Source organism: Lepidothrix coronata, unplaced genomic scaffold, assembly GCF_001604755.1.
Source record: "Lepidothrix coronata isolate B3197 unplaced genomic scaffold, Lepidothrix_coronata-1.0 Scaffold207, whole genome shotgun sequence".
Classification (NCBI taxonomy): domain Eukaryota; kingdom Metazoa; phylum Chordata; class Aves; order Passeriformes; family Pipridae; genus Lepidothrix; species Lepidothrix coronata.
Genome location: NW_016690387.1, coordinates 1,374,795 through 1,385,249, shown reverse-complemented (window position 1 = coordinate 1,385,249; position 10,455 = coordinate 1,374,795).

The following is a 10,455-nucleotide window of genomic DNA, read 5'->3' as shown; positions in this document are numbered from 1 at the left end:
TCCTTGCCCTTGTAATAGTCTATTAGTCGTGGTGTTTTCCCAGTAAGTCAATAAGATGAGTAGTGTGTTTCCTTTTTTCTTCTCTTACTAACATATAGGAACACCTCCTAGCTTTTCCAGAAGGACCTATTTAACTTTCCAGGAAAGGGCCACAAGCAGCCACCCACCCCCTAAAGTGCTGGTGGGTGCTGTTGTGTGGGAAACAGCTCAAGACAAAGAGGAGAAAAGGCACAGCTACCTCAGGAGATCCAGCCCTTGGTACCATTTTCTTTCACTGGGACCCCTCTGCAATTTGGATCAGACCATCACCAGCCTGTAGAGCAGGACAGGAAGGAACTGAAACCTGAGATTAGATCTTAAAAAGTCTTAGTGTGAAACAGGCTTCATCTGTCTATCCTGAGACACTGAAAGAGCTGTACAGACTTTCAAACAGGCTTTTTGGCTACAGCAGTTCTTTGTTCTTGGACCTTCTTGTAGGTGTTCCTGTTTCACAATAAAGGCTATTTTTTATATCATCCTAATTGTAAAATCAATTTTAAAACTACACAAATTCTTTATTTTAGTTTGCTTTTACATAAACTGCCTTATTAAAAGAAAGATTTTGGAAATAGTAATTATCTAAGGAAGTTTTGGCCTACTTCAATTATTTTCATTGGAGAAGTAGCAAATGATCAGGTTTTCAAATTAAAATGTAACAGCAGTAAAATGAAGCTTGCAACCAGAAACCAGAGACAAGTCTTTCAGGAGTGTGACAGTTAATTTTTGGATGCTCATTTTGAAACATTTCCTAAGCAGGAATGTCTGAAAATTAAAATCTGAGCCTATATGCCCTGGTTTTCAGACTTTTACTCCTAGATCATCCTTCTGCTATCATCTCTGCTTCTCAATCTTGAATCTCAAACACTTTAGAAAATAAAAGGGAAAGATTTGTCTTATGAGACCAGTTAAATGAACTGCATCCAAATAAACCAGAACTTGACCTAAAACCAGCACAAAATTGACACAAAAATATTTTGGGACCTGATATCACCCTTTGTCTTTACAAAGTTTGTAATTAATGTGAAAGAATAGATAGCAGCTGGTGCTATCTGCCCATAGAACAAGGCAGCCTGTTTTATGGGTGGTACAGTCTATTACGTAGCTGAAGAACAGTTACTTCATTACTCTCCTACAACCACCTCTATTGAAATACTTTTGGGGGTTTTTTTCAGATAAATTTTCATTGATTGAAAATGTTTTACTTTGCTACAGTTCTACTTTGTACAAACAAACCCATTTCCCTAAACTAAAGAAAAAAATTCAGATTCCTACGCACTGTATCAGTGTCCAAACCACGAAGTAACAAAATCATTGTGTTACATATTTTTGTGTATCTGAATGCTCAACACAAAAAAGAAAAGCCCTGTCATCTCCACTGCTATATACACTGTAACATGGTAAATAGAGACCTTTCTGACAAGGTCAGAAACAGAAGCTATCTATCCATGGAAATACTCTCAGACAAATTTAGGAATACTGTGACTATTTTGAAGTCTGACTTACAGAACAAAGGGGATTTTCTTCTTTTCTTAATCCTTTCCCTTTCCTTCTTCTCCTCACCTTTTAATACATAAAACTATTTGAAAATGTTAAAAATGTTAGTCTGTTAATAGATCTGAAATACTTTAAATCATGTTTTACAGCAATTAACTTCAGGGTGAAAAAATTCACGCAATTTAAGAATAAAATTTTTGCAATTGACATGGAATTTTTAAGGTTAGAAAAGACCTTTAACATCATCAAGTCCAGCAGTTAACCTGGCTCTGCCAAGTTACCGCTAACCAACGTCCCTAAGTGCCACATCTACGCATCTTTTTAGTGCCTCCAGGGACGGTGACCCAGGGACGGTGACTCAGAACTTTCCTTGGCAGCCTGTTCCAGTGTTTGACTACCCTTTCTGTGAAGAATTGTTTTTCCTAATATCCAATCTAAACCTGTCCTGGTGCACCTTGAGGCCATTCCTCTTGTCCTATGCTTGTTACTTGTGAGAAGATACCAACTCCCACCTCGGTACAACTTCATTTCAGATACTTGTAGAGAGCAGTAGTTTGTTGGTAATAAATGAAAATTCTGTTGCACATGGACAAAATATCAGCCCAGTGCTCTACTCCTCTTTGATTCTACATTCATTTTGCATGAAGAAATATTCTTTCCTATTACTTATTGTAGCTTGTTTTCTTAGGAGTTTATTGTCTTGTTCCGAGAGCCACGACTTCAAAAAAAAATAATGATGATTCATTTTGGTGTTGTTCCAAGTAGGTGAATTTAATTGTCGTATTTTTGGTCAACATAAACTAAAGCAGAACAGAGAGAAATCTGAACATATTTAATCACAGAGTGCTGTCGTGCTGCTGAGGAAAGCCATAAACAGTTGACTCCAAGCTGGGAACATCATGCCAAACATTTGTATCTGGAACAGGACTGTACGTTCCACCAGTGTGCTGCAAGAGGGAAAGCATTAACACAGGGAGTTCAGTACAAGTAGAAAAATGTTTTGAAAATGAAAGAGGTCAAGAAGGGGGGGTGGAACGGGCTTGGAGGGTGTTGTGAATCCAGAAAAGAAGAAAATATTGTGTTTCCTAACCTGAGACAACACTGAATTAAATTATTTCCTATATAATCCATTCAGAAAAGAAGCAAGTCAAAGAGTTCCCGAGGGACAATTTTTTCGCCATCATATTCCAAATAAGTAATTTTGAGTGACAGACAACTTAATCCACTACAATTAGCATACATCTTTCTCACTGGCAACAAGATCAAACTGTATCAATATGGTATACCCATCATATTACTAAAAGTTTTCTAAGCATAGGAAGGAAGTGATACTGCTTTGATGTTACTTTTGGCTTTCAATCCCAGGACTTGGATGAAAAAGGACTGTAATAATATTTTAACCTGCTTATAGGGATTCAAATCCATATCTCTCAGCAGAGTGCCCTAATCACTCTGTGGTTCAGGGAAGGAAGTACACTCCACATGCCTACTGCTGAAATTGCTCCAGGATTCACTGGTGGAGGGAGAAGAGGTCAGAGAGGCAGATGGAAAACAGATTGTATTCCCGTGGTAAGGCATTAACCTTGGAGAAACACAGTCCCTCTGCTAATGTTTGCGCTATCACAGGGTGTGGGTGGAATGCATGTCTCCTTCCAGGCTGCAGTCCCAACATCTGGGATCGCAGCCCAGGTCAGCTCAGTACCATAACTATGAAAGTTTTGTACTGAGCTAAACTACCAACTTCCACACCTTAAACACTGAGTACAGTCACACTTTCTCTTCAGCTATCTGGCTTTGGCTACACTTTGATCTTTCACTTTCAGCAGGTAAGATGAAGTCTGTTCTAACATTGCCTTTACCATATAAACAGTCAGAGGATGGGGGACCCTGTGTGCTGAGCAGACAGGGAAGCCTGGATCTGGATCTTTCAGAGATGAAGCGTGAGTGCAGCTGCAGCCCTGCGCTAAATACATTTCTGCTTCAGAGCAAGTACTGGGTCATCACCCTGATTTCTCTTAACTCTCTTCATGCTGTGACAGGAGTCAGTGAGTTTCATTCAGAATTTTGGCTTGTTTGCCAAAATTCACCTTATTTCTAGCTCTACAGCAGGACTTCCCCTCCTTGTGCTTCTTCTGCAGCTATTCTGGTTTTTGGCCAACTCTTAGTCAAGTATGCTCAAATTTATGCAAGTGGCTTAAAATTTATTTAAATTAGTAAATGAATGAAAAGTAAATCAAAATCATCAGACACTTTCCCTTACCATACTGTGTGTTTTCTGTTATCAGATTGTTTAAATTACAGAATGTCTGGTCTATGTCTTCTTCTATTTCTTGAGCAGCACTTAGTGCAAGTAAACAGGGGCATTCAGCAAAAACTAATCTAAACAGAACACTCACTCCTCAATTTATTCCAAAACTACAAAACAGAATAAAGACAAATCTATATTTTCTTAAATCTCTGTTTTGACTCGTAAGCAATGACTCTATGGGCCTTCCTTCAATTAGAGCTGTATATTGTTTTTGCATTCAAATGACCACACACAAATTGCTCTAGTCTAGAGGCCAGATAGTACACAGATTTCTTGTAGCAATTCCTTTATGAAAGTTGATTTCTGCATTTTCTATCTTGCTTGTTTTTTGAAAAATTAGCTATGCCTTTTTTCTATGTAAAGTGCATTTTTCCAAGGGGATATTGTTACTCCAAACTTCCACATAAAAAGATCTTTCTTTTGCTTTTGTTTCCCTTAAGGGTATTTAATACAATCCTATCTTTTCAACAGTTCAGATTAAGTTTTTTGGTTGTTTCATTATTTTTCACCAAAACTCTGTCCTCTTATGAGACCAAACCTCTGGAGAGATGAAAACCATCATTCATCAACATGAGCAAGAACAGAAAACCTAAAATTAATGTAAAATCAGGTATCTTTTGTGATTTGCCCAGTCAGAAAACTGCTTGCTAAATACCTGACAATACATTCAAAATGTCATTTATTTTAACTTTAGCCAATCTATATTATTTGAATTGAAAAGTCTAATAGTTTTTCTTTGAAAACTAATGTATGTTACATATATACACATATTACATTATATTACATAGGTAATATATAAATCAATGTACGTTAGTTTAAGACTTGAATTTCTTCATATATTAACATCTGCATATGCTCAAGGACACGGCACTTTTAATCCCCAGCACTGATTCTGTTTTGCCCCTACCGGTCTGCATGAAGCTGACTGACACACCAAAACTTTTAGTCACAATGTCTCTATTTCCTTCTTCTTTGCTTGATTACTTTGTAGCTGGTTGAGCAGCCAACACAATTAGAATCTCAATTCTACTTTAGTGTGAGTGATAATATAAATAGTAATTTATCTATCCAAACAAATGAGAAAAAAAATCCATATAACTTAGAAGTACATGTTAATAACACATTTTTACATGTCTTCTTGCTATTATTTGATTTACCTCTTGTTCGTTCAGAGAAATCCATATAATTCTAAAAATGGCGAATGTTGCCTAGGATTTGCAGAATAAACAATTCTTAATCTACAGTGTTCTTCCCTGCTGTACACACCCTGTAACTTAACTATATCCCAAACATGCTACAGTCATTTAAAGGACACGTGTCTCGGCTTTCATTCAACAACTTTTTGAGTTTGAAAACTATGCATCTGTATATCTGAGTTAGAACAGAACCATTTTAACCTATTTTATTGAGGCCAAAAGGAAGACAGAAGAGTGAAGATTATCTACTGTTACCCTGCCTGACCTCAGCAGTGTCTTTGGGAGTTTTCTCACTGAGTTCATGGAATTGAAATTTTGACCTGGGTTAAGTCCAACCTTTGAAAAAAGAGGGGGAGCAGCACCTGCAGTCTCTTTTATATGACTGCATTATTAGGATATGGGGAAAACAATTATTTTTCCTCAAATAAAAGCCCATCTCTGATATCTTTCTTGAGGCACCCTTATGATTCAGATAGAAAAAGAAACCAGAATTACTCCAAAAGCAATGAAAGGAATTAAATAAAGTTATATGTCTACTGTGTTTTACTTCATTTCCTGTCACTCACAACTGAACCACAGTGAGAAGTGTCACTCAGCATCCCATGGAGTTATGACCTCACAAAGGAAAGTGATGCAGAGCACCTTTTCCCAAGATTTTCTGTATCTTTCCTCCTCCTGAAAGAATTTGCTATGAAACAGGCAACATAATCATAGAACCATTGAATCAGCTGGGTGGGAAGAGACCTCTGAGATCATCAAGTCCAACCCCTGATCCAACACCACTGTGGTTACCCGACCATGGCAGTAAGTGCCACATCCAGTCTCAGTAGTAATGATGTAATTGTGCCAATAAAGCCCACTGAAATCAGTGGCTGTGGTTTCAGCTCATTCCCACAGGGTGTGAGCACATACTGCTTATGAGCAAGAGCAAATTTTAGAGGACCAAATTGCAAAATGAAATTACATTGAATTTTTAAAAACACCTACTCCTCCCTTTTCCTTTCTCTTCCCTCTTTCCTTACCACAACACAACAGTAATGGCTTTGCTATCTTTCCCTTCTGCTCCACAGGAACCAACAGGAACCAAAAAATTTCCATCCCATTGAATGAAATAATTAAATAAATCTCGGAGTAGTCATTCTCAACCTTTTTTTCCCCCAGTGATAAAACCTTCTCTCATAAAAAAATCTCTGACTTCACACCTTGCTGTTATTTGGAGCATCTTTCTAAGTATTCAAAGGCAACTTATTTCACACAAATATTAGCACTAGACTTTACATTTGTAAGTTACTTTAAATCTGAAAGTATTCCTCCAAGTTTAAGTATTAATGCTCTCTTTTCTTCTCTCCAAGAAAACTTGGCTTAATAAAAAATTATTTTATACTATGGTTGCACTTCAGCTACTGTGAAAGCAATGATTACTGAAACATCAAGGTGGCCTTTGTAGTGTTTCACCCTTTTGATCATGCTGGAATGAGTATGTCCAAAGTAAATATTTGTATGTTTTGACCACTCGACTACATGGCACAATTTTAATTTATATTATTATTTCTATATGCTAGTACAGAAGATTTATTGTCTCATTTCATTAAATTGTTTTAATACAACAACCAAAGTCTACTAAAATATTCTGATTTTACCTGTAAGGAAAATAATTAATCACCAGATATAGAGTTAAATTCTGTAGTTTGTAGCATTAAACTGCAGTTTTTGGCATAACCGGACAGTTTTGTAGGAAAGGACCTAAAGTGCTTAATTCAACACCTAAGACAGTTTCAGTAAAAGGTCTACTCTCAGTTCAGTCCCATAACCCATGAAATCCATACTGTAGCCCTGCACTCCATGCTCATCAAACACTTTCCAATTCATCTTCCACATTTTCTCCCCAACCTTGCCAGCACAGGAACATCCTGGGTTATTGTGCTGCTGCTTAAAGTCCAACTGCAGTTCTGAGCCAAGGGAAATATGCAAATGTGCATGTCCATGAAGAAATATGGTTCTTTATAACTGCCACCAAATCATGTTTCAGCATAAACCATTGCTTTCACTTTGTTTCACTCTGATACTGACCTTCTCCCACTATTTGCATGACAGCGGTGTAGTAAGTAATTTTAAAAAGGAGACATCTGATATAATTTCTAACCTGAGGGAGTTCAAACCCACCCTTATGTTTTCTGAAAAGTGTTCTAAGACATATGCTGTTATGACTATTTGAGCTTTTGTACTAATAGAAAATGAAGGTATATAGAAATTTTGGGAAGAAAACTTTTCTGATTTGTTGAAGCTGGGGTACTACACAACCAGTAATGCAGGACCTAGGGATCCAGAAGAATTACAGCGTCCTGGAAATTGCCTGCAGGAAAAGAAGTATGTGGACAACTACTTCAAATTATTTCTATTTTTTTCCTACGGCTTTTTGAGGCGAAATACATTTATCATGTAAGACCTGATGTTTGAGCTAAAAAGGGAAAGGGAAGTTCAGAAAAATTTCTGTTCTTAGTGTATCATGTTGGGTAGCTTAGGATGATGTCTTGCTCAGGCAGTAGCCTTCAGAGATTCCTTAGTCTCAGCCACATTGGTTATTCTTAATTTTCTTGCTGGTTTACAACCTAGGTGTCTAGTTTCAAGAATTGTAGCTATTAGTTGTGTTACTTGGGCAATTACTCCAGACCTTGACCTCAGAGTTTGGCACTGAAATTATTTTAAAAGCCTAGCTTTCAACATTGTGTGATATTTTATAGCTCCAGCTCTAGTAAATAACAAGTGATTTCTAATGCCTTACATTCCTTTTAAAATAAAACAGCCTTTTCTTCTTGCAGGGGGATGAAGACAGATTGACCTTCTCTTGTTCTCTTAAATGACGCATATGCCTCATTTTAATAATTTGTTTATATCGCAGCGACTTCTAATAAATGGTGGTATTGAAACCTTCATGGACTGTTTTTTCCAGAGAGAGATGGAAGACAGACAACAAGGATTTGCTTTTTGAGGCTGTCATATGTGGGACAGTCTCTAGATTTGCCAAGTTGCATATATTTATTAAAAAAAAGCTATGTGTACTAGCCAGGTACCATAGTTATAAGGCATTATGTCAGATATAAAGCCAGTAGTCAAACAGTAGGGCCTTGTTCAGAAATAACCAGAGGCATCTGTCAAGCACTCTGTGAGGGAACTCATTCCCTTAATAAAATACTCAGTAGATTTTATAATTACTCCATAAGAAAATGAACAGCAAGGGAAGGAAGCCTTGTCAAAAAAGCTATGTTTCTGATACAAATTGCAGTTTAACTAGCAATTCATGGAGACATGTACCACACACATTAAGTAGCAAGATAAAAATGAACACAAGTTTATGAAAAACATGTTTGGGAAAAAACATGCCTCAACACATTGCCACTGATAAGTAATTTCAAACGGTTCTAATAGAACTGAATATGTACTAGAACTGAATTTTGGCAGTAATTATGTTTATTTGACAATTTCTACAAATATTCTCCAGTTTAATTTACAGCAGGAATGATGTTAATAATAGTAATAATGACAACAGTACCAAGAGAACAACAACAATAATATCAATTATAAAAACAGTCACAATACTAATAACTACTGGCTTAAAATCAGACAATAAATCTCAGCTGCCTAAAATGATAACCTTATTTCTATAAAAGTCTCTGACCTTTTATAGTTTCTACCTTTGGTCTGCATTATCTAGTTCTGGCACAGGAAGAAAAAGTTGTGAAATAATGAAAATAGGGTTATTTTTGAATAATTTCCAAAATGGATTGAGGAACAATCTAAGAAAGCTTAAGAGAGCCTGTTTTCATAAGATTTGCAGTTCAACTTTTAGGAAAAAGTGATCAGCCCAAGCCACTAAAACCTTTGTTTTGTGACTTTTTAGTTTGAGAATCACAGTTAAGTGATAAATACATTGGCTTAAAAAAATTCATTATCAAATGCTTACTGGTGCTGAAAAAAAAGCATTGGGGATAGTCCAAACTAGTATAGTTATAATACTTGAACTAAAAAAGGTCATCATGCTGAAGCCAAAATATGGCAATCATAGAAATGTGGTTTAGTTCTAATGCTCTCTGGCAAACGTGAAACACGTAAGAATTTAGAAACATCAATTTAGCACTATCAAGTTAAAGCACCAAATATTTCAAATCAGTGGGATATACTATCTGTATGTAATTCTGAAGTCAACTATGCTGATGAACTATGACCAATTTTTAATAATGTGGGTGGATCTGTTTAAAAAGTAAGTAAAGCCAAAACCACTGAAAATTGTCATTGTATATCTTAGCTTATTTTGAAAAGGCACTTTGCTCTGATACATACAATAACAGATTCAAAATATATGTGCCACAATAACAATAATTTATTTACTGGATACTTTCTCATTGATTAATTCTAATTGTTTTATTCTGACTAGATAGTTGCTTAGAACAGCTGTTGTTGCCTTCCACGACAGTCTGAAGGCAAAAGTTTAAGAAAACTCAACCAGTCCATTCTTTGTGAAGCTCCAAAAGCAAAGCTCACTAAAAACTTACAAGGCTTGCATGTCTCTGAGAATTACAACATAAACAAGAGTTACAGATTAACTGTGATAAACAGACCAAGGGCACCAAATTCAGTCTACCATTGCCACTTGCAACCATATCATATAATCACTTTAACAATTTAATCCATCATGATCATAGAACTGCTTACAGTCCTAATTTTTCTATGTACTGGATGCTCCAAGACATTCTTTAAGTGGATAGAAACCTTTTGCTTTTCCAAATATTTTAATTCATTTGCAGTTTGCAGACATATATTTTTGCATCAAGGCTATCCTTTAATTAAAGTAACTTCTATTTACTTCTAACAACCCATTTAGTTTAGTAATGACACGTCCATTCATGTCCATCTAAAGCAATACAGAAATGTTTCAATTGATTTGCATAAGTGACCATTCTTGTCACACATAAAGACCATGGCAAAAGAGAATCGACAGAAACAGAACTGGATCTCTAAATAAATAAATAGAGAAATAGTTAGACAACCCTAATGGATTAGCTTAATTACAGCAATCTGTTTTCTCCAAATGTAGTACATTCAAATACTGTGAAACAGATTTCTCATGATGCAGAAATGCAGAAGACCAGCAAAAAATGTATACATGTATAAAAATATATTTGTATAAATGTATGTCTGTGTATGCACATACATATAGACACATACACATATATACACATACACATTCACGTGCATATACACCCACCATTCACGTACACCCAGCCCTGGAGCTGTTTGAGGCCTGTTTGTTGGAGCTCTGAGCCACCTGGTCTAGGGAAAGGTGTGCCTGTCCATTGTAGAGGGGTTGAAACTACATGATCTCTAAGGTCCATTCCGACCCAAACCATCTTATGATTCTGT